Here is a 25,679-nt window from a genome sequence, read left to right as displayed (position 1 = left end):
GCCATGCACAAAGAGAGGGCTTTTCACGTTGTTTCCCCCCCACCACTGATATCTCACAGTCTGTTCTGACAGAGCAGAACATGCCTATAAAATAATGACTATCAACGATTACCAATTTCTAAGGATCAGATTTGTCAAGAGGAAAGCAGAAGCACTCATGTAAGTTTTGGTATTCAGGTGTCTGCTCCGAAGCATCTGTAATTCTCCATCATAATTTGCTTTACCTGCCTTTTCCTCAAGGCTGGATGTCGACACCTACTTGAAGTTGTCTACTTGGTTTTTGTAACGTCGGACTGCTCCTCCCCTGAAACACCCCAGGCAGAAGCTTTTCGGAGGCCCTCGCTCAAGGCTCCTGAGCTCGGTGCCCTCTCCCACACCCAGCCCCTTCCCACCTCAAGAGGAGGTGCCAGCGGTACTCGCAGGCAGCCGCTTAAAACGGAATAACAAAAGTCATTCATTTGAGATAGACCCATGTAGGCCCTTGTGGCCTTGGGGCTTCACTGTGCTCGGTTTGATTGTCATTTTTGGTGATTGAATTACTTCACGTTACCCACTACGATATTTCCCACTACTTCTTTCCTTTAAATGGACTATAGCTTAACAGATGTGCTCGTTCTGCTTCCTTCTACTCTCTGCAGTCCTACTCCGCATGGTTTCCACCAAGCATATGCTCCTCAATTCCCCTCTTCGAGCAGCAATCTCCTCAGCAGAAATCCAAGGAAACGCAACTTGATTTAAACATATTTTCCCTACCTGTGGCTCACATTTCTCATCTTCCTTCTTGTGCAACGTTTTTGAACTACTCTTCCCTGGCAGGGTTGGTTACTGCTGTCACTACCTTTACTACTACAGCTTCGCAACCCTTCACCTGGGCTTTGCAGCACTTTTTCAGGGCTACCTTGCAGGTGTGACCAATAACTCATCCCTGTACCCACCTCCCCGGGCTCACAGGGAGCTCTTCTCACCACCACACCCTTTCCTTCTTAAGAAAGCCTATTTGTATATTGACCGTGCTATTAGATGTACTAGGCAGAAAATTAAGCGAGTTGCTCTTCAGCCTTAAATATTTAACTGCATTGTTTGAATATTGTATTAGGTTACTATTTTTATAATGAGTCAGAGGGTTTTTTCTTCATGTAAACTCTTCTTGGAATATCCCAGCTGTGGAAATTGTTCTGAGCCTTTAGACTTCATGAATACATAGGAAATTTGTGTATTGCTCTGTTAGATTTCTTCCAAAAGCAAATGTGGGGAAGGTGTCCCAGGCTGCAACAGCCTGTCCAAGCCCCGACTCAGCCTTAAGCAAAACTCCTGGCAGAAATGAGGGACATACTGCTCAAGACAGAAAGGGAGCATTTGAGTGTAATAAACCACCTTCCCCTGGGAATTCAAATGAATTTGAAAATTTTAGTAGTAATATCAACGATGTATCCTGCTACACAATTCAGGTTACAGGCAGAGCAACTTTTCAAAATGCAAAGGAGGTTTGCAAACATAAAGGTCTTTAATTCAGGTCTTTAATTCCCTCCTCTCAAAAACCTGTAGCTCAAATTATTCCTCATTTTAGTCCTCTTCTGGTCTCCATTATCTTCTAGTCCATCCTCTTTCCAACTTCCACTATTTAAGCACTTCTAGTGAGAAACGTTGTGAGTGTGGTTCTGCTGTGGGACAGGGACCGGGATGGACCACTTGACCTTTTGAGACCTTTCTGGCCATGTTACTGCGACTCTGTACTCTCCAGTCGGGTTTCTGACCCAAAGCAACAACTCATTCAATCTCAATCAAAATGTCAGCTGTGCCACGAAGGACAGACTTACCGTGAACAGTTGTCCCTACCTTCTCCCGTTGCACGTTGGGGGTCTTGCAGGCTTTTTCTCCATCACTTACATGTGATGGGAGGGCTCATCTACCCTCACAGTTTAATTCTGTATATAGCAAAGCTGCGTGTCAGTGTAAAAAGCAACTTCTCCCCCCTCCCCTGTTTCTTTGGAGCATGCACAAAACAGCTGTCTTTAAAATTCCTTGAAGTATTGTGTAATCTTAGCAATAGCAGGGAGCACTTGGGAGTTCAATGCATTACAAAGTCTAATAACAGTAACAATAACAACAATAATAACAGCGAGGCAATGAAAGCTCAAGGATGCTGTGACTTTGAGCACACTGTAGTATTATTTTGAAAAGGTCTACTGTGAAACCTCCCTCACCAGACAGCTACAGATTCAAATATGTCTTAGGGGGCAGGTAGCACAAATTAGGGCTTTTTATTTCCAGAATGTGGGCTTGAATCTGGCTTCTGTTGAATGCAATAAAGGTGTTTACAAACTGAAGACTATTCAATAAACTAAATCAGGATTTGCACCTTTTCACGTATCCAGGTTCAGTAGACTTTATATACATTTGCCATGATCTCACCTTGAAAGGAGTAAGCAGGTCAACTAAAAAGAAAGCGAAGGGAAACTCTCCTTCAGTTCAAGTGCTGTCGTTGACCCTTCTAGTACCATGAGACCCAGCGACTCCATATTTGATCTTCATGCGATAAGTCATTTTTCACCTATGTACAACCCTCCTAGGTAGCTAGAAATCACAGGGTGCACCAGGAGAACGCTTTGAGGCTAATTTAGGGCAAGGTAGGATATGGTCACCCATGGTGCGTGCCTGTAAGAAGAGTGGGTCCAGCTCAGCCTGGGGAAGGAGGAAGGGCTCCAACATGAACATGAATCTCCTCTTTCCTCCCAGACCCCAGGTCAGCCTGAGCTGCTCAGAGGGAAGCCAAAGTCACTTAAAAGTTGCTCAGGTACGTTTTTGCACATGACAGCGTGAGTGCAGATGGGACATGAAGTCAAAGGACTAGTCTCTAAACTTTGACCCCAAAAAATCACGTATGATGAATGACAAAAGTTGAGATTGAATGTGTTTTCTACCACAAATTTTTAAGCCCCTGAAATTAATATGATTTTAATGGGAAGCTAACCCTGAAATAGCATGCACAGCTCTAGGAATCTCCCTCTGTAGTGAAGATTCACTATGGGGAGATCTCATGGGGTAGATAGAATCTGACAATTTAATAAATGAAGACGGAAGCAGAATAAGCTAATGTCTTAATCAGCTCTTCTTGTGGAAACAAAGGGACTGCACAAGTTCCTTCCTTACCCAGCTTTTTCTCAACCCTACTTGATCACATCTGGTCATAGAAATTACTCTTTGACCTTTCCGGCAGCCTCTTCTGTTTGCGGGGTTTTGTTTTTGCTACGGACCATGTTTCCAGGGAGAGGAGAAAAAAAAAAAAAAAAAGCAGCATTTCACAGCTCTTCATAAAATCATCACCAAACCAAATGTATGAATATCATTCCCTTTAGTAAGCCTCTTCTCAAATAAACAGTCCTCAGCATGCCTGCAACCTGCAACCTACCAAGTTCAGCTACGGCAAGAGCTCTTAGCAGCAGTCGCTTCTCTAATTGCTTTCTACTCCACCAGCGACCAGCATGTCTGCTGCAAACTGGTGGGCACAGAACAATGTACAGGCAGGAATTTAAAATGTTTCCCTCCAAATCATGCTCTGTTGCAAGCTGGTCCTTGAATTCCTGACATTCTGTAATTGTGAATTCATAAAGCTTTGAGGATTCAGGAATACGTGTGCCAGCCTGGGCGTCTGCACAAAACCTCGCTGGAAGGATGAATGATTCACTTTCAAGAAGATCCTGAAGCACACATCAAACTTTAATAAGTTTTTGACTCTCTTTTCTAAATGTCATCTCCTAATGACGCTGTGGAAAGATGCTGTTTCTCCTATTAAATTCTCTCTTACAAATGCTCAAATGCTAAACTCATGGTGTCTGATAAGCCATCAAAGAAGTTTGCTCGCTAGACCTTAAAATGCAAGGAAAGAACATTTTGCTGTTTGTCTTTATGTTGTGATGTTCTTTGGATGTGCAGAACCTGCTTCTGTTTTCAACTGCCACATGAAACATCTCCCCGACTTCGGCATCATGTGAAAAACTGAAACAGTTATTGATCTGAATTATTCTTCCAAAAGCTGGGAAGGAGACTCATAAACTCATCTAAAAATATGGCCGTGTGTTCAGCAAAGTCCTCCTGCATGCTTAAAACCCAAAATCTCACCTGAAACACCACTTTTGCACACAACAGGATCGTGTTCAAGAAGAGGCAGGGAAGTGGAGCTGGCGGTTGGTGGACGTAAGCTATACACCACACCAAGTGCCTTTGCATATAGAACAGCCCCCGTAGTATGTGATTTAATATGCATGTAGTATGCTGACCACTCCCACCAGCTAATGCACAATTTCATTTACACAAATACATGTGCACCCGCATCAAATCAACCATAAATTCTGAACGGAAAATAGTGAAGTTTATTTTTTAATGGGAAGGAAAACCCAACCAGCAGAGACGCATACACCCGATAGGAGGTGACTTTGGAGATCCATCTGATTTAATAAAGGATGGCTGCATGAAGTTGTTATTTTTTGCAGAGGGTAACAGCAAAAAAAAATCTTTCTCTGACAATCTAAATCACATGCCTCAGCCTGAAGCAACTACGAGCTGCAGGGTTCTTCATGGCTGTTGCTGTTAGGCAAGGATATCTAATGCAGTGAGTATATAGACTTGGCTGGGAGTCACAGAACTTTGCAAGGTGAATGAATGCCCCATCTTAGAGAGTGACAAGACCTTACTTTTTTTTCTTTTTTTTTTTTTCCTTTTGGGCCCCAGAATTTAAAGGACCTTGCGTAGAGCAGTTCCTGCTTGTCACATACTGTAGTCTCCGAGAAGCCTTCATACAGCCCCACAGTACGCCAAAAGAAAACTGTAATTCTTATCCATGGGAAGGACACTATACTAGAGGTACTTTATTAATAAAAATGTTTTTTTTTCCTCTCCCCCAAATCTTATACACAACTAACATGTTTTCATTCGTAACCTGTTGATGGAAAAGATCACCCTTAGTGAGAGGCTGATCTTTCCTCTAGCAGATGGGAAAATAAACCTACCTACTTCTGCTCTGACAATCTCCTTTTTTAATCTTACTGACTGCGTGGGCATTTTTATTTTTAGATTGATGCACAACACAGATGAACTTACAATATTTTACCACATGGACCCAGCTCACCCAGGGTTAACTTTACTGCAGGAGGACTTTATAGCTATCGTAAGAAGTGCAGGCAATGCCATGGTAACAGGAATCACTGGCAAAGGATAACTAGGGATGTTGATAGTCATCATTGTGCACATGATTTACTTCTAAGACTGTTTCATCTATAGTTTCATATCTATTCTATTTTCAGATCTCCTTTGCAAGGAAGCACAATTTTGTAATTTCTAAGGTTTTACGTGATTGTGAGGTATTTGTGACCTGAGGAGTCACACTAAGTAGTAGTTGCATTCCAAAAAATCCCACCCAGATTAGTGAAATGTTTACGTGTAAAATTAGTATTCAGTAGCAAGAAGGGTAGCACAATCTGCTCTGCACATTTTAAGCCAAGAAAATTCATGTGAACATTGAATTTATTATTTTCAGTTGTAGCATTATGCTTGAAAAATTGAGAGCTGAGTTCTCCTTTGGGGATTCAGCCTTTCAGTTCTGTATACCAATTTAGTAATAAAATTAACTTACATAGCACATTTCATGTGCAAACACTTTCTAACAAATTATCAGTATCATTTTCCCGCTGTATTACTAAAGTATGTTTTCTCGTACCACATGAATCCCTCCTGAATGCCTGCTTTTTTCTTTTTAGTTTAGAGGTCAAGCATTGTATCCAGGATGGCACATATTCATTAAAAATGGCACTTATTATAGAAGTAACATTTATAAAACTCTGGGCGTAATTTTTATCTTTTTGTTCCCAGTATGTTGGTAAGAATTAATTCAGTTCAATTAAAATCCAAGCTGAAATAGCTACTAAAACATTGACAGGGAAAATATGAAAAATTAGCCACAGCTGCAGTTAGTTGTACTTGCTATACAGAAAAAGCTGAATGAGGAACTGGGTGCCTAAAAATAGGTTTAATTTTTTTGAATGGTATTGAATTATTGAATTGTATTCTAGTAGTGTAGACTAGATAATGGATTCACTAGATTCAGCCCTAAAGGATTTACCAGAAGATCAGATAAATATAGTTAGAGACGTGAGTAAAAATATAAAAATGTCATCAACAGCTTTCAAAAAAAAAAAAAAAAAAAATCTTCGTTTTAAAGCCAGATTCACAGGAGACAAACTGAAGGAAAGAGATGGATATTGGTTGCTTAATTAGATAAAGCCAGTACCTTAATTTTAATGAACTTTTCCAGAACTACAAGTAGCCTTAAAGACCATAGCAATTTACATCAACAAGTGCCTAATAGGTCTGTTAGATAATATGCCTTTAGCTATAAAGCATCTACCGTAAGAGCTACTTAGCATTCCCTTTGTGTATAAACACGCTCCAAACCTTTCTGGACAGTTTATTTTAAATACTTTGGCTTTGTTTTCAAAATCTACACACTTACACTGCAGAATGGGCTGGCGGATTAGTCGGTGCTGATAAGCCTAATTGAGGGCAGTTAGAGATTTGAACAAGAATACATACAAAACTACCTTTTAATGACTAATTTGTAATTATCAATGGAGAGTTTCCATTATTTCTTGGCCATCTGAAACAAATCAAAGGCTTTCTGCTTACTAACAAGTTGTGTATAAACGAAAGGTATAAGTTGCTACCATATCTCACGGAGCAAAGGCTGAGCAATGAGAGGAAAATGCACACCTCTGGCAATTTTAAAGCAATAAAAATGTTTTCCAAAGCTATTAAAATTTTTCAAGCAAGATCAGGAAAGATTTATGAGTCGGTGGATTTATTGCAAAGGCACACCTTTCCTGGACTTCAGCTCTTTTTCAGCTGTAGAGGAAGAAAAATGTGTTTTGTTTCTTTGGGTTAAACTCAAGCCAAAACAAATAGAAACCCTCTGTCTGCTTCTGAACCTGCAAACACTGACTGCACACTTCCTTAACTTCTAACACGGCTAAACGTCTGTAAGCAAATGTATCGCAGATGGCAGTGCAGGGTGGTGACAGTCATTTGCCTCTTCCCAGTTGCTGGGAACCGGAGAGGATATTCCAGGGCCAACAGATGTTGTCCTGCATCTAGTGGTGGGCATTAGTTGTCTCCCACCACCCTCTCGCACGCAAATATGGTGGGCAAAGTTCTGTTTCTGTCCTTCCCAACAAAGGGCTAGGTGCCATTTCTCTCTGAAAAATATACTCGTTTGGGGCTTTTAACTGATTTCTAATGCTGCTGTCTGAAGACAAAATTCCTTACAAATTTCTTGGCATGCTAAGCTGCAGCAGATGCCAATGGGCTTATTCTATAATCTATTACATAAATATGTATCTAAAGGAAAATATCGTACGTATAGTGTGCCATTACATATTGATGCTTTACTAGTGGCCTCTTTTGGTCCTTTACTTTCGAGAAGCTGCTCGGGTGTTATCGCTTGGTCTCCATGGGAATGACCTAGGAAAGGCTCAGTGGGGGATGAATTTTGGGAGCTGTGGAGGCAGTTGCCGCTGCCCTCGGTGCCTTCATGGCGAGGTGATCCACTCCGCTCCAGAAAACCTTCCCCAGGGCTTCGGTTACAGCTTGTTCAGGTGCAGAAAGTTTACAAGTGGGAGTTATAAAAGTTAACTTTAAAAAGTGACAGCTTGCCCTTTTTACTATCACTCTGGACCTCCTACAAATAATCTGTCTTGCTAACTTTTTATTATTATTGTATTTTAAACAGGTACACTTAGAAACATTCACCAGCTCAACTTTATTCTTCTTCTGAAGTGAATTTGCTGCAATGTCTATAAATGGTTATTGCAGATAGCTATGCATCGTTTCAGCAATTAATTGCTTATTAAACTCTTGGTTTGGTGTGGAAATATATGGAAGATTTCTGCAAAGGCTGACGTTTGTGATGCTTACTGTTAGAAAATTGAGAGCAATGATTTCAAATTAGAGTCCACCGAGCCAGTTCTTGCATATCCAGATAGGCAGCAAGTAACAGGTCTTAAAGGTCCACAAAGTGAATGTTACCATTACCCTGTGGTGTTGTGTCTGTCCACGGAGTACGCACACAAGTTTCTACCTGCTCAAAGATACTCAAAATTATACTTTCTCTAGAAGAAATATAACACAGCGAGTCTTTGTGGTTCATCACAGTACATGAAGGAGGAGAAAAAACATGCATCTATTGATGACAAACAGGTTTATTATGTCATTAGGTATGCAAGCTTCAACTGAGCAGTACAAATTTAATTTAGCCAAAAGTAGTTAACTTTGGAGAAAAAAAAAAATAAAATCTTGAGTCTCAGGCAACTAATAAGATCCTGACCTGAAGAAATAAGTCTGTACGTAGGATATAAATTTGCAAAAAGCTTCCCAAAGAAGTATTTATAACACTATTTGTCATCATACCCACCAACAGTCAGTTGTCGTCTTTACTTCTGACACTAGCATACCTGTATGGAAATTGTGGCAGCTCTGAAGAACACGCAGGGGTCACGCATCTCACAGCACATCATTACCTTAGCGGTGTCTCGAGACTTCCTCGCTATAGCTTTTTTGATGAGCAATGATAAATAAATAAAAAAAAAGGGTTTGCATGTCAGTTAATTATGGCGATATATTTCAATGCCTACATCATTTCTTATTAGACCTACCCCTTCTGAGGACTTGTTTATCCTGGTGGAAGTGTAATAAAAGACTTTCTCATGCTTTTTACTATCCTCTGTAACAATTACCGTCTATCCGCCCTCAGTGATTATTTCGCATATTCTCATATATGGTCCAAATATTACCTTGCAGAGCTAAATATTTAGAGGCAGTTCAGGATTTAAATTTTATAGGTAACATAGCACTTTTAATTGCATATTCTTCTGAATTTAGATTAAGCTGAATAATGGGATGTCATCCATTTCAAATTCAAATTAGAGTAACTTATTCCACCAACGAGTGAACTTTGTCTTCATAATCTAGCTCAGCAAGCAAGCGTGATATAACATAGAAAGTAGTAACTGACGGTGCTTTAACTAATGAATATGCCATCAGAAATGCAGCTCCATGTTTGACAGCTGGACCACTGAATTTTGATTTTTATTTTCATTAATTGGGAGACCCTTACAGTAACTTCTGTTAATAAGTGCCTGAGCAGCTCACAGCACACTGTCAAGAGGACACATACAAATGAGGATTTTGCATTCATTTAAAGCCATATATGTAAAAGTATGCTATTGTCCAGTATTTGTTGAATTTTACAGAATTAAAACCAGGCCTGAACATTTTCACACACCACACGATGTAATTTTACAAGGTTTCATAACACGTTTGTGTTGCACATAGTGATGTTTCCTCCATCCATATAGCACCATTAATAAAAGAAATTGTACCGAGAATAATCTGGATTACTTGGAAAACAGAGGCCACAGATTAAGTAGAGAAATAGATATAGTTTTTGTATCGCTGATAATGAATTTTCCAATTAAATATTCCATCACAGTTATTAGTTTTTATCAATCAGCTTCAGACATACTGGGCCATATTTATCATATTATTCGTATAGCTTCATTTTAGTTAAATGGCAATTTTACTACCAAATAGGCCTGTATATTTTCCCTTTTAAAATTTATGCTGAAGATGATAAACTCAGAGAACCCCAAAGCTGGCAACATTTGCACTTATATTTTGGTTATGCATGAACCAAGACCAAAACCCAACAGCTGTTTCAAGAGGCACCAGAACATCAGAAAACATGCACACATATTTTGCAATGTATTTGCAAAACAAGATGTGTTCCCTCCAATCCAATATTCATTTTGCAGAAGCGTGATCCACCTTTTCCATAACACACTGGCAAGAATAAGCCTCTCAGAGTTGTGTCCTTGGCCAATTTTAATTGAAGATATTCGGAAAGGGTAAATTCTGCTGACACATACTCTGCATCAGGGTCCTGTCCGGTCACCAGCAATTAAATTCCCATGTGAAATGGTCCATAACACTTTCCATCCAAGCGTGTTAAACCACTTTACACATATTACATACTGACTGATTAGTTAGAAGGTCTTCTGAGACTTGTAGATATGATCTTCAGTTGATCTTTCGGGAAACTGAGGCAGAGAGAGGCGAAAGCCCTCCTGAGAGGTCCCAGCTTCTCCTCGCTCCATGCCTAGGAAGGAACGCGTCTGTCTGACTTCAACTACGTAAAGTACATACAACCCCATGACAAGGGCCTATTCCTTACCACAGCTGCACCAATGTTACTGATTTTACTTATTCTTCTTGGTTTGTTTTTTTTTTTTTTTCCCCCCCCTTCTTTAAAAGGCTGTATTATGGAGGTTTGAATATCATTAAGAAGAAAGTTTACATTTAAGCACTCTTAAATATTTGACAAATCCACAAACGCAAGGAAATTCAGATTTAAGGCTGAAAATCCAGACTGACACTCCAACCTCACTGATACTGCCACAAAACTCCTTGCTTTTGTGCATTAAAATCAGACCTCTTACTTTACTAAATGCTGGGGTTTTTGTAGTTAAATTATAGTAACAAGTGCTCCAGTTTCACTAAAACCCACTACCTACAAGATTTGGATTACTAAAATGTAACCTAAATCCTTTCTGCTCGTGGTGTGTGCATTTGAAGATAAGTAGCAGGGTGAGTAGGCTAATAATGGATTGGAATCTCCTATGGATAGTTCAGCACATCTCTAATTTCATTGCAACTATTTTTCTAGTTAAATTTAGATGAAAGAGGAAGACACATCTATTTCTTGCCTGCTATTTTTTTTTCCTTTAAGGTATTATGAGAATTCTGTTATATAAACTCATACATACAGAGAAGTGAAAAGTGGCAGCCACAGTAGCATATTAATTTGCGTCATATTTCCAATGATTTTGATTGATTATAGTGTGGATGATGCTGGCCCACAATAATTAAAGACACAGTATTGTAGGAATTAGCATAAAATTGGTCCTCTAACTCACCTTGCTGTCGATGCAGGACTAAAACATGTACTTATTATTTGTTTAGTATAATCTTAATGGCATTTCTACCCCTCAAGTCCTATATACATCAATCTTTAAATGGAGAAAGCTCAACCCCAGCCTTTTCTGGCAGTGGAAAAATATCTCCTTTTTCTTTCCCACGTATTCACACCCAGCCAATCTTACCAGAAAGCAGACGCCCAAACTAGTCACAAAAGTTTATCGTGTTTGTAGATTTTCAGACATCCAGAGTTTTTCCATGAGACGATGGCTTTTATCGCTTCTTATGGGGCAACGTGTAACTAGGTCCTGGTTTGCGCCTTCTAGATGGCTTAAACCACTCTGGTTTTCCTCCTTTAACTCCTCCACAGTTGATTTCCAGAAAAAATGGCGAGGTTTGTTGTTATCTCTTGCTGAGAATGAGCATAGAAGCTTCTGTCTTACCCTTTCCCTTTCGGTTTTATCCAGCAAAACAAACAGAATCTGGAAAAAAAACCAATGGCAATGAAACACAAAGGTTTGAGTAGGTCTGAGGTGGAGGAGAGGCATATAAATGGTGAACAAGCCGTTCACACACTGTATAGCTTTCTGGCTATAGCTTTATTGTTTTGAACCACGTCTTTGGCACAGCTCTTACCAGGGTTTGTGAATATTCATCACCTACATTTTCCAGGAAAACAACTTTTGGCGGAAGAAGGTTGACAATATAGATGAAAATACTGAAATAATTTTTTTAAAACATAATAAAAGCTTTACGATGAGCACATGAATTAGGAAAAATGTATTTTGTGGGTCCTAGCCTGCCTTAACAAAATATGAATTAGAAAGGACTCCTATTGAGGATTTGTTTCTGTCAACACAGAACTTAATGAAAATTAAATCTTGTTTCATGTAATGCTGGAACCCAAATCCCCAGTTTGGTTACAGGAGTGTAAACACAAACTAACTCCACCGTGCTTGGTCATCCTACTGTGGATTTCCATCTTGCTCTCATCTGTGTCCCACCAATGTATAGCAGAGGTGGATCCAGCCATCAACGAGGAATTTGCCGAAAATGAGAGTAATATAATAACCCAGGGGTCTGCACATAAGCATAAAGAACTCCTAGGCTTATAGTTTGCCTCTCATCAGCTGTTACTCATTAGTGCTTGCCTCACTGATACTAAAGTCTAGCACCTTCCTTTCCGTGTTTGAGGCATTTGCCTTCAAAGTTATTTTAATATTCAAGCTACAAAGGTGTTTGCCGTCTTTGACTCAGTTGACATTTACTTGCGAGAAACCGAACCGAAGCGGCTGGTAATTTCTATAAGAGGTGTTGGCATTAATTTTCTTGCTGTTATGCCTTGTTGCTCCGGTAGATGTTTGTAGATGCCAACATTGCCTAATTTTTTCCCCCTTTTATTTACGTTTGACAGGTTACTTATTGTTTATTGACTGTGGGAAGTTTATTGTGCGATTTTGCTTCCTCAGCTCTGGTTTTCAGCAAAAAGGCTTTATTTGTCTCACGATAGGGTGTTTCTCTGACACCAGGTCCTTTTTTTTTTACAAGTCAAGCTTCCAAAGAAATTATTATAACCTTCGCTACTTAGCTGTTAGCAAACTCTGTGCACTTTCATTTCTGATTATATGGAATGAAGAAAACGTGATAATTTGCTGAGTTACACAGAAGTGTCTAAAAAATATCCAGTCCCTTTTTCATCTCTTATTCCTGTACTATCAGATGAGGGAAATTACTTATCTTTCGTAGAAAAATCTATATTGATGAGTGCTAGGATTAATAAGATATGTTTTAAATGTGTGCTACGTATTTAAAAAACAATGTGACAAGTATGTTATTTTAAGTATCTTTTCTAAGGTTATAGTCCACCAGCTGAATAAGGAACAAAATTATAGTAATTGGAGACCAACAGTGATTGTAAAAAGAAATTTTAGTAAATATGTTAAGATCTAGCTAAAGGCTTGTGTCAACAATTACCTTCAAAAAATAACACCCACTGTTGATATCCTGTTGCACTACTCACATAGACAGACATTAACGCATAATTCCATTCAAATTTATGGGTCTTGAAGTAAGGTAATTGCAGGCTATAAACAGAGCTGCCTGATTTGACTTTTGAAAAACTTACTTTTTAGAAGACTAGCCACGGTCTCTCTGAATAGGTATGACAGCATCATGTGTAAAAGTCGGGGAAAGGCCTGATGTCTTCCTGACATCTTTTTTCTTGAAGTTTCCCACTTAACATTTTTTGCTTCTTGCCAATAAGCAGCACAGAATATATTACAGAGGAATTACCTTCAGTGGGAAAAAGTTGCGAAAAGTCATTTCAGCAAAACCACACTGTCTCGTTCCTGCCGATGGTACGGAGGTTTATATCTGCAACCCCGATGATCTCGGTAGCTCAGCGACCATGCTGGTCTCAAGCCTTCCTCTGTAAAAGTCACACTATATTTTGGAAACTGTTCTTTCTGCCAAGCCACGTTTGCAAGCACACATTTGGTGTTTTGCTGCAAGAAGCAGCTCAAGCCTGGCCAAGGTCGTTCTGCACCTCAGCTTGAGAAGAGCGGAGCTTGCCCAGCTGTGGAAATGCCAAAGGAATTTACACAGAGATTGTGAGACAAGTAAAACTGGGACATGATGACACCACCCCTGCCTTCGTGATCTTAAAACTATGGTTGAGTGCATGTGGATAGGGATATAGGCACTGCTTTTGAAAAGAGCCAGCTTTTGTTTTAGTGCCTGGCATTAGCAGAAAAAAATGTAAAGGAGATAGCATTGGATCATCTGAAAACATTCCCAGATGCGTGCTTTTGGCAGGTAATTGCATTTCCTTGGAACAAGATAAAGCAAATCAATGAAGTGAATACAGAAAATATGAAACCAAAATCTATACTGCAGCATTCACAAGAAATCCAGCAGAATCTTGTTCAGAACCACCTGTTCAGGTTGTGTCAACACATAGGCTGCATGGTTCTCTGGAAATAAAAGAACAATTTAAAAAAAAAAAACCACAGTAAAATTATGAGAGCTCTATGGTCTGTTCATCCTTTTCCAAGACCAAATCATATTACTTGCATGCTACACTTCAAAAAACAGAAGAGATCGGAACAGTAGGTTGCTGATTTTGAATTCTTGGCTCTATAGTGGCTTTCAAAAGGCAGTGAAAACAGTTCTTCAACTGCAGAAGATGTTGATGTGGATAAAGATTTCTCTTTCACCTTCATGAACTAATTAGATGGGGGTTTTTAATCAATCATCCTAAACCAAACCACAAGGAGGCAAGCATCCCTGTGTCAGAAGGGCCACCACAATCCAAGTCCTCCATTTGCTCCGTTACAGACCTGCCCAAAGAGATGGCTCAGCGACGACACGTTGGCTGCCTGTGTACGAGCTCCCCAACACCGAGCTGACCGCTCGCTAACTTTCTAGTTGCGATTCCCGTAGCAGAGCTGCCGTTGTGCTTCTCTGCTGCGAAGGCACCTCTTGGTTTGCACTAAGGGACAGGCTTGGCAGGTAACTCCATACACGTGGCTGTCCTTTGTACTCGGAGTCTTTACAGTCATGCTTGACTATCAGAGATTTCCATCATCCTCTGGCCTTAATCTTCAAAATTTATTCCAGAAGCTTTGTTTGGCTGAGTGCAGCTAAGCAGTGAGCAGCTGAAACCTTTCCTGACCGTCATACAGTTTTCCTGTTTCTTTTTAACATCCATCGAGCCTGAAGTTTTATGTAACCAGTTTTAAATGTGTCATAAGAGAGTTTATTTGGCTACGGGCAGTGTTTTCGTGATGGGTTTTGGTTTTTCTTCTGAGCTGATAAAAATGGAATTAGCAGGTATTAGCAACTAAATTAGTAGGCATTAATAACGAAAGAACCTGTTCAGGTTCACTGAAGCAGATATAATTCTAGTTACAGGTAAAACATTTTTTCAGTTAGTTGTTTATTTGCATTGCTTTTAAAGTATTATTTCTTAAGAAATTAATTCTTCTTAACCACAGCCCAGTGAACTCAAGAGCCTATCTGACACCGCCTAAGACTATTGCTCTTGGAGAAGAAACCCTCGCCATAGTCTCATTTACTCTCAGACAATGTGCCTGTATTCCCCGGAGGGCTTCTAATTCAACCTCAAGAACGGCATAATTTCAAATGTCTCTAGAGAAAATGGAGTTACAGAACAACAGCTGTGGAAAAGTATATGTTCAGGCTCATCACACGTGTGTAATTAGCGCTCTGCTGAATTTCTTACAAATTATGAAAAAACAATGACCTTGATATATCACAATACACTGCAGCAGTAGTTTCTTACATAGGGATACCAACTGTTTTTCCCAAAAGCTGTATTTTGATCTCATATTTACTTGTTCAAATGTTCTCACCAGATATAGCGGTGTTCAACTAGTCCCTACTCAGAATGCAAAAATGCATGGAATCCTTCTCAAATTTAAGGTTATAGATAATTAACTTCTTTGGCTGCAACATTTCTATCTTCAAGTCTTCTGTAGAATAATATGTTAATGAAAGCGAGACCATCTTAAAATCAAATGAACTGTAGGACAACTATAAACTGGGAATGACAGGTTCAGATTTTTTCTTCAAGCTTTTAAGCATCTCTACTAATAGCTAAAATATTTCAGAAATGGTCTGACCTTTAGATTCTATTTGAAAAAAGGCTTCTTTTCTTTTGGGAAACTGCCTCCACTGAATCATTTCCAAGCCTCCAGGCAACTTTCAGTATCAAATACACTGTTGTTACAACTATTTCTAAGATAATTTTATAAGTGAACTACAAGAGAAATTAGCCCTAATGTCTAAAAAGGATGGTAAAAATATACAGAAAATCTTCTGCAACATATATCGTATAATACAAGTATAACTCATTTGATACAGACCTTCAGCTTTGCATGATTTCTGTTATGGAAACTAAAAGAGCTCAATGGGAAGGTCTTGTGAGTTCCAAGCCCTAAGCAATTGGGTTATGAACCCCCAGAGAGATTATTAATTTTTTTTCTGGTATCTGCATTTCAGCTATGGTAGTCATTGAAATATTTGTCCAAGCTAGCCGAGTACGATGATTAAAATAGACAGAATATTCATCAATGTTTACCATCTATATATTTCTCAAAAGATCAACAACACTTAAATGTCAAATTTTAATACACGTGTTCTTTTCAGCACAGTAACTTTGATTTGACCTAGTAAAATTATACAACAATTCAGTGAATTACTATGATAGCAAATTGATATATTTATTGTCATTACTACTTAAACATGTAGGAATGAAAACTGGAAGTGCCTTCAGAATTAATGAGATTTCTATAACTGGGGAGTCTGTTCACTGTGAAACGATCAGCCTAGAATTTCTCTGTGCAAACCACCATCTTATTTCACTGCAGTCTGGACAATTTTTGGAGATAAAATATGCTATTTTGCCATTTCGTCTTTGAACTCTATAGTTTGGAGCATTGCACGTAGTGGAAATTGATAACCTCAGTTACCTGGTTGTGGTCTGAAACGCTGGCCAGGGTGATCGCTTCAACCTGGAAGACAACTGGAATAATACCTGAATTAGAAAAAGCCATAACAAAAGTTTGCCTCTACAAAAGAAAAGAAAACGTAAATAGAATACTGAATACATTAATAAATAGAAGCATTATGAAGCAAAGCACTTTGTCAGAAAGTTTATTTAAAAAAAAACATCAAGAGCATGTTAGGGACAGAGATCTTAAGGCACTGTGAGGACCATCAGATGATGGCCAAGCCGTGGCTGTCCTGTCCACGTCACAAGGCTGCTCTGATCTGAAGAAGTGGGTCAACGCTGGAAATTTAACTCTAGAAGCTGTTAAATTGTTCACATACACAGGACTATTGGGACTTGCCTGAATACGTAATTGCAGTATTTGAATGATGATACTGGATTCTATCATGTAAAAGGATACATGCTCATGCTTTATATTAACAGAGCTGGGTTTCCATTCATTTTAGACTGGTTTTGAATATTCATGCTTATTCGTGTTTATCTATTTTTATATATTCAGTTTGCTTTTGCTCTTGCTTCCGAGATGAAATTATGAATAAACTAGTAAAAATACAATCAGAAACTCTGTTGTCATGACACAGTCTTTCAGTACAGGTTCTTCTCCGCGGCAATTTCCAGTCTCTACGCAGACTTTTTTTTTGAGGAAGATATTTTGTTCCAGGTGCTTATCTACTCATTTTTAATAAATATAGTACCTGTTTAATAAAGCAAACCCAGCAATATCCAGTGACAGCCTGGGTTGATCTAAAAGACAGACCTCCTAAAACCTTGTTAGCTTCTCTCCCAGGAAATCGAGGAGTTGGCACCCGCTGTAGGAGCAGCTGTTCTCACACGTCTTACAGATGGCTGCGGAAAAGGAAATCAAATCCCCACTGCACTCAGACCTTTAATGAAAACTGAATAAAATCCTTGAACCGGTTGAAATTATCTCCAGGACCAGACTTGCCTTTTGTATGGACATGAAGACTCAAAGACCGGCCGGGGTCCTGCGTGTGCCAGGTGAGCGCGTCGCCAGATGTGGCCGTCACCAGATGTGCCCGGCCACGGGTTGCAGGTGACTGGGAGCTGAGACCGTCCTTCCCGAGAGCCATACCATCGATCTTACCATCCTACCTTCGTATAAAAATATGATCGATATAAATGTTACATATTTCTACACCAGTAGATAAATGTATAGATATCACACTTATAAAAATAGTTTATATATATAGAAAGAATATCTATATAAATCATATATAAATACACACAGAGAGAATATAAGAATACATATATAGTGAATAAACTATATATAGCTCACATAGAGAGAACTATTCTGACTACTGAATACACACCGAACTTCCACATCTAAAAATAGGAGACCTAACTAGGAATGCTGCCTTTTAAAAAGAATTCAACAGTAAAATGCTTTAGCAGCACAGCAGCAGGTCAGATAGACAGGTGCAAGTCTGAAAGGCTGCTGAAAGTTAAATGGTGTTAAGGGCAGCATGGCAGGTTGAAGTTTTGGAGTGCAGTTTTCAGTGGTGAGATGCAAGACGTGTTGGTTTAATAACATCAGCAAGGTCTGAAAGTGTTTTGCATGCACTATAACTTCAAAGAGAGCCTGATTTATAGGGTCCCTGTGATGTATCTAAATGTAAAAAAATACATAATTTATGAATTCGTCTGTTTAGAGATCTATTCTTTTCCAGATTATGTACACTAAAATGACTATATTCCATGTAATTCAGCTCAATTTCTAGCAGATTACTCATTTGAAAAGAGCTGAGAAAATAAGCGTTTGCTATTCGCTTTGCACACAGACCAGATGTCTACTATGCGCTTTTGCACATCCTAACACGAAAACTTGGATTTGTCATCAATGATTGATCATCTCAGTGCTGCTCTCCAAATATGCCTTTGTTACTTATGCTTCTGTTTTTTTAATAGTGGCCTTGAAACTTTTTAAACCTTTAGCAGGTGAGATAATTCACTTCGTGATGAAGTGACTGTCTTCCCCAACCAGGTGAAGGACGAGGAGCTGCCCTTCCCAGCTCCTTCCAGCTATCCCACGCTGTCTGCAACAGCGCAGACTCTGGTACCATCCCATAAAGACCAGTTCCTCTTGCAAAAATTCATATGCAACTGGGCAAACTAAACCTCAGACATCTCACGCCCCTCGTCACTCATACATTTAAATCCTAAAAAAATTATACAGTGAGATAAGAAGTCCAGTAGATAAGAAGGCTAGAAGCATAAATAGAATCTGAATGCAAAATAGAAGGAGTTATTATGCCACAATATAATAACAGTATGTAGGAAAGAATTCATCTTCACATCAATATTTGGGTCATTAATTTGAAAAGAAATACAAGGCATCCCTCTGTGATGCTTTGGACCTCTTTGGTGCTCAAGCGAAGTCATGCTTTGCTTGCACACGAAGCTCAAGCAAAGTTGTCTTGTCACGTCTACTGCAATGGTGGGAAGGAGAACAGCGTCTCGGTGCCCTGTTGCAGAAGGTCTCTCCATGCCCTAAGAGGACCCTATCAGCCAGTGAGGAAAAAAAAAAAGTCATCGCTCCCCTTGTCCATAATACTTAGCACTGACTAGGTCTGCCATGAATCACAGCGTGGTAGCAGAAGGTGACATTTCTGGTACAGTTTCTCAGCCCGTGCACCAAACACCCACATTGCATTATTTCTTGCTAGGAAGACTGTGCTGTGTTTTTATCAGAGACTACGTTAGCTAAGAAAAAAAAGTCTGCTTTGATCATTTTTACCCATCTCACACATCCTTTTTAAGCTTCTTACTGCCTTGTCCAAATTCTTCTTGAATCTTCATTATGTTCCTGTTGGGAAAGTGCATATTCAAGCAGTAAGATTCAAATTTTTTAAAAGTAATTTTGGTGGTTTTGGTGCTGAACATATGAAAGAGAAGATCCTATACTTCGATTTTAGAAGTACCTAACTGAACTGGCACAATATACGGGGTTTTTTTAAGGAGCTTTAGCATACATTTATGGTTACCTAAAATGACCATTGTAAATCGCAGTTCCCAACAGGGAACAACAATCATTTCTTTGTGCTCTGAAAATGTATTAAAATACACAAACACAGCTGAATTTTAAAGGGTTGGGCAACATGATATTGGGCTCAGAGTCAAATTGGCTCCCAAAGCAGACAGCTCAGGATCTTTTTGTCTTCAGGGAATATATGTGCACATAATATTAATAGTTGATCCTGTCGCCAACACCCAACCCCCTGAAAAAGGATTTGTAAACCAAACCGCATTACCTAATTTCATGTTACAGAGGAGCCAACGGCAAGGAATTTTTCTATAGTTTATACTATATAGTTAACACGGAACTTCAGATTTCCATTAGAAGCTATTTAAACACCTCCCAAAGGCCAAGATCCTACTGACACAACCAGTAGTTAGTTGATACTCAGCACCTTTAAGGCTCAACAATACCTTTGTCCTTGCCTGGGCAACTACACCGTCCATTAAGATCAAGGTCTCCGTAACTAAATAGACATGAGCAAAGTGTGGATATGAGCTAAATTACTTGCAAAGATATAAGAAATCCTCCTGAAAAGCAGATAATTGAACCTAAATCCCACAAGGATATATTACCGCCCTAACCATTAAGATACTTCCTCCTCTTTAAAAAAATAAATTGGACTCACAAAACTATTCTACTTCTGTATAGATTTTTGTGGTGGGAAAATATACAGCTGCATTTAACCGAGCCTTTACAAGACCATTAAGCTGCCTTACAGTTATTAGTTTGTGGGTGGTGTTTGGGTTTTTTAAGTGGTTTGCATAATCATAATAAACATACGTGGGATTAGTGAACCTGCTAGCCAAAGCACTGTCCTCTATTATAAAGAGCATGTTACTGCCATCTGGGTGCAGGAGATATATTGCAAGGTACAGCAGTACATTTTCGTAGAAAACCCAGTATATGGAGGAATTTTGATTCGTTTGTCCACATTTCAGATATTTCACCCAGTTGTTCCTTACAGGGTTAAATCGGGGCCATTCCAAACTAAGCAATAAACAGGGCATCTCTAGTCTTCAGGAATTAGGAATGTAAGAGCTAGATTAAGCAAAGTACAGTGTTTGTATCAAATTTTGCATTATTCAATCGATCTGGCAATTGGAGAGGTGAACTGTATGGTTTAACAGCTAATAGGGCTGAGCGGAAGAGGAAAACAATCTCATTACTAGAAGGTCCCTTACTAGTTTGCCCATTTACCTTATTCTTCTCTCGGAAACGAGAGGAGAATTCATCAAATTTTGCCAAATAAATGCTCTTCACAGTGTAAAGCAACACTTGCCCTACAGAAAATATGGGCCATGTTTGTCTGTGCAATGTAATTACATATTTCACTTACAGTAAAATTTCATACATATAAATGTACTAAAATTATCCAGAATCAGATGTAATGCCTGCGCATTAAGAAAAACAGATCATAAAAAGGGATACTATTACAAGAAAAAGAATGCATTGGCTCAGACTGAATGTGCCATCTATCCATGCAGCTAACAGCAGATGCCAATGAAAAAATGTAAAGAATAGCCTTATCGTTAAACTTGTGTAAAATAAACTCCACCAATTTCTGGGTCAGAGATTTCCTGAACAAGAAGCTCTACCTAATATTAACAGGTAGGTGATACTGATTACAAGACAAAAAAAAGCCTTTTGATTTTTGTTTAGGAGATTTTTAATCCATACAGGTTAACTACCTTTAGTCAAAATACATCATTTTTAAATGTTTGCACAGAAAAAAAAATCAGGGTACAATTTAGGCTAAACAAAGTCTCAAAGTATGAAGCAATAATTCAGATGAAGCAGAAAAGTTTTCAGCTAGGCTGAAAACTGACTGCCCTTTTACTACAGCGAGGGCTTTATATGCCTATGGAGTTTAAAATCAGTGGGACTTGGCATTTGTCCTTTGAAACATCTTCCTCCACAATTATAGATACGAGGTATTGTCAACGTCCAGAAAGGTCCGTGTCAGGGCCCTGTTATAATTTTTGTATTGTTATAGTTATTGTGCAACTATTTTTAGTTTCAAATCTGTCATAGTTATTCACCTGCAAGAATAAGATGGTCTAAATGTAGTACAACCTAGATAGTGTAAAAACCGCCCATTTTTTTGAGTTATTGGAGTCCCTAAAATAACCTCTTTCAAAGATAAAATGGAATGTATTTTCCATATTCTGAAGATAATAAAAGAGTGGCTGAACCAAATCTGTAGACCTTCCCAAAAGTTCATTTTTGTGCTAAAATTAAGTGTGAGATGCTACATAATACAAGGATTTTATTTATTTATTTATCTATTTTTAAAGTTACCTAGAGGTGCGAGAGGAGATTTAGAACACCTGGACTTCTGCTGACTTTTAAAAAAGCTATAATGATATTTCCTCTGACAGAAGAGATGGCAAGTTTGCAGTTTTGACTATTTAGGACCTGATTTGTATCCCAAATTATTCTAAAGTATAATAATAATAATTCTATCTGGGAATTACAGTACAGCCCCCCCTCCCACCCCATTTTATTTGTGATACTAAAAGGAACATTACCATGCGAGCAGAACCTTTGCAGTTCATTTTTAATAATGAATGCATTGCACTTGAGGGCAAAACGCTTCTCACGCAAATTTGGAAACTATAAATTGTCTCTATGGTTTCCCCAGGAAACCACTCTGAGCCTCATCTCTCTGGGCAAATGTAGTAGAGGAGCATGTGGTGCCAACGCTCTATTACTGGCACGGATAAAGGACTTCTCACATAAATTATCATTTAGAAAAGATTACCATAAAATCAAATTGGGAGACTTGTGAGGACCTCCCGGGTCTCTGATAACATCCGTAATAATAGCATAAATACAAAAATAGCTTATTTGATCTTCCGCGGTTCACAGATCCCAGCGGACGCCGGTTAGATCGGAGCAGAAGGAGCCAGCCGAGGGGGCTGGGGCCACCGGGCTGGCGGGGGCTGCGTGCCGGCGGCCCGCCGAAGAGCCGGGGCGAGAAACCTGCCGAGGAAACCATCCCTGATATCAGCGGGAACATTTTGTGCAGATCAAAGGACGGTGAACACCACGAGGCAATTTTTGCTCTTCCAAAACCCTCCCTTAGATCATTCTAACCCATAAAGAGCAGAGTGGCTTCAGCTGACCTCATAAAAGCAAAGTCTTTTCTTTCAAGGTTGTCGGCGTATTCCTGCCCCGCTGTTTGTGCCTGCCAGGGTTCCGTGAGCACGCTTTGAACTCCACGGTCCAGCTCACTGCTTCCTCCTCTTTGCGTAGCTACGAATTTCTCCTTACCGTTCAATATTTTGGGAGGCAGCATCTCCTCTGCCTGTGAGAGAGATTCATTTAAGAGTGGGAACGGGGCACAGGAGATTCACAGGGAAAGATTTCCGCGTGACATCTCCCCCAGATGCCAAAAACCTGATCTGTGTTGAAACACAACATTTTAATAAATCCTATAAAATTCCCTCGACGTTCTGACCAGCGTTACAGCAACACAGAAGGTACACTTAACATCTGGACATGAATGTTAGATATCGGCCTTATTTCTACAGGAATAGAAAACATGTTTTCCTGATTATTAGAACTTTCCTAGCCTTATAGATAGATGCATTTAAGAATTTATAAAGTTTTCTAAGGGTTTAAATTAATTGAAAAAAATAATACTGCTTACGGAAGTCCTTCTGTTCCTTTTGATGTTTCATGCAGGTGCTGTACACAGAGAAGAATGAATCCGCTGGCCCGTTTCATCCATGAGTTGGTGAGGTCCGTCCAGAAGAAGACTTAACCCTGCGGCATTTCCTCAGGCACTGTATTTACTCTCATTGCTCCAACCGCAGGGCTGGCTGGGAACCGGGCTGGTGATCCACTGAAAAACTCACTTTTTGGGTTCCTTGCTTGTCTCCATTTGGCCAACACAGCATTGGGATGCACGTGCCCAGCCCTTTCTCCTGAGCAGCACTGACCATACCCCAGTCCTCTTGGGTGACTTCAGCCTGCGACCTGCCAGCCCTGTTTTACTCTGACCTCCCTTCTAGCCATGTGCATTAAGCTGTAATGGAAATCTATAATGTGACTGGCTCTAGATACAGCTCTGAAATGAAGAATTCCTATATAACCTTTTTTCGGAGGACCCATTTCGTCTTGTACTCCAGTCAATAGCGCCTCGATTCCGTGGCAAGGGCCACGATGGCTTATTGCTGCCAGAGCGAGAGACACCGTTCCCTTTCCCGTCTCATATTGCGTTGTCAAACAGAATTTATCAGAACTGGTCTTACAAGCACTTCTTTTCTGCAGGTATCACCACATTTCCAGCATTAGATTTACCGTCAGATTGCCAGCAATACAGACGAGGGGTCGGTGAAACTGGGGACGTACTTTGCACTCCTCCGAATTCGCCAGTCAGCACTTTGCAAAGCCCAGATACTCTGTACACGCACTACATGGCTATGCTAACACAAAAGAATTTTGTTCTGAGCTGAATATTATTTCACAGCACAAGTTGTGTGTTAGACAATGCTGCAATTCATACCGCAAGTTTCTAATAATTTCCAGTAATTGGCCAATAGCAGGGTTTTCCACCTGACGCTTTCCAGTTTAGACTTGAGTTTCATCAGCTTTCCTATATATGTCTGCAAATGTACATACATTAACACGTACCTTAGAACTACAGAACCATAGTTTAGACAAACTTATCAGAGAGTTGATACAAGGGAAATATCTTTATCAAGTATTGTATCTAAACGAGATTCTGCATATCTGAGTGAGATCCCTTCTGTGGCATTAGAAAGGTGAAAATAATACTTTGGTAGATTCCTGCCTTACTCGGGAGCACAAAATATTACACAGCACCTAAGTCCTTTAGACATTTTTTGGAATGTGTGCTGGTTGAATATTTTGACATAATTAAATGGCATTTTGGGGGGTTGTAAATGGGTCTTAATTCACTGCATCTGTCTTCAGTGTTCTTTCCCTCACAATGCAATGCCCTTCTGTGTAACAGCTCCTGCCTGGAGTTATTGTAAGGATAACTGTGTCACTGATTTTCTTCTTTCTTATTTTTGCATACAGATCTTGTATCTAACAAATACAGCAGCTGCCTTGGGAGCAGAGCACGGGAATGTATAGGTAACAAATTCGTATTCATATTTACTTTCATATGTAACAATCTTAGTAATTCAAATATTTCACTCATGGGGCAGTTGCGACAAGCAAATCCCATAGCATTTAATTCCAATTAAGACAGAATTTGCTTTTATTTATTATTCTACTAGTTGGACAGCTGGTCCAATACTGCTAAAACCTATTTGCTAAAGAAATTATCCAGTGAAAAGTTTACTAGATATATGAATTTATTACAAACTATGTTGAACAAATTATAAGCTTATTTAGAAGAAAAAAAACCAAACAGCAAGATATGGATTACAAAGCAAGCTTGCGAATTAGATTTCATTTCATATTTTGTGCCAAATTTACCAACAATTAAATATCACCTCTAATTTACAGTAACTCATAGCTGTCCCAAGATAATGCTAATATAAATTCAGAAGGATACCCAGCTGAGGTACAGGAAAAGGCCATGCCATTTTCTCTTCTAATCTTGTTTTCTTACTCTTCTGACCACCAGCAGAGCTCCTTTTTACCGATAAATGTGCCATTTTGCTCAAGACTTTGTTTTCTCTAGTTCTCTCTCACCCGGCCCAATTCTTTTATCTAAAGGAGCAGCTTTCCACCACTGTTGACTTTTCTGGTCACGTATGTATATATATTTTATTTTGTGATTCCTTACTAATACCAATTATCTTTTCTGTTGAATTCAGTACTTGAGCAAGACTTCAATAATTCACCGAAATCCACCAGCTACGTTCAAACACATGGGCACAGCAAACTTTCACAAAAATCAGGGAAAAGAAGGTAGCCGGTCCATTTGACATACTGTATCCATCCTGTCTCCAAAAGCAAACAATTCACCTTTCAAGATTTCAGCTGTTATCCCTACTAAGGGTGGGGGCTCAAGTTTATTCCCTTGTCCATCAATCCTGATTTTCAGAGATGCACTTGGACCTTGCAATTTGTGTTCTTTGGAGTCCAGGGCTCATAGTAATCACTGGA

The sequence above is a fragment of the Buteo buteo genome, chromosome 7 (genome assembly GCF_964188355.1).
Source record: "Buteo buteo chromosome 7, bButBut1.hap1.1, whole genome shotgun sequence".
Classification (NCBI taxonomy): Eukaryota; Metazoa; Chordata; class Aves; order Accipitriformes; family Accipitridae; genus Buteo; species Buteo buteo.
This window is presented reverse-complemented; position numbering follows the sequence as displayed.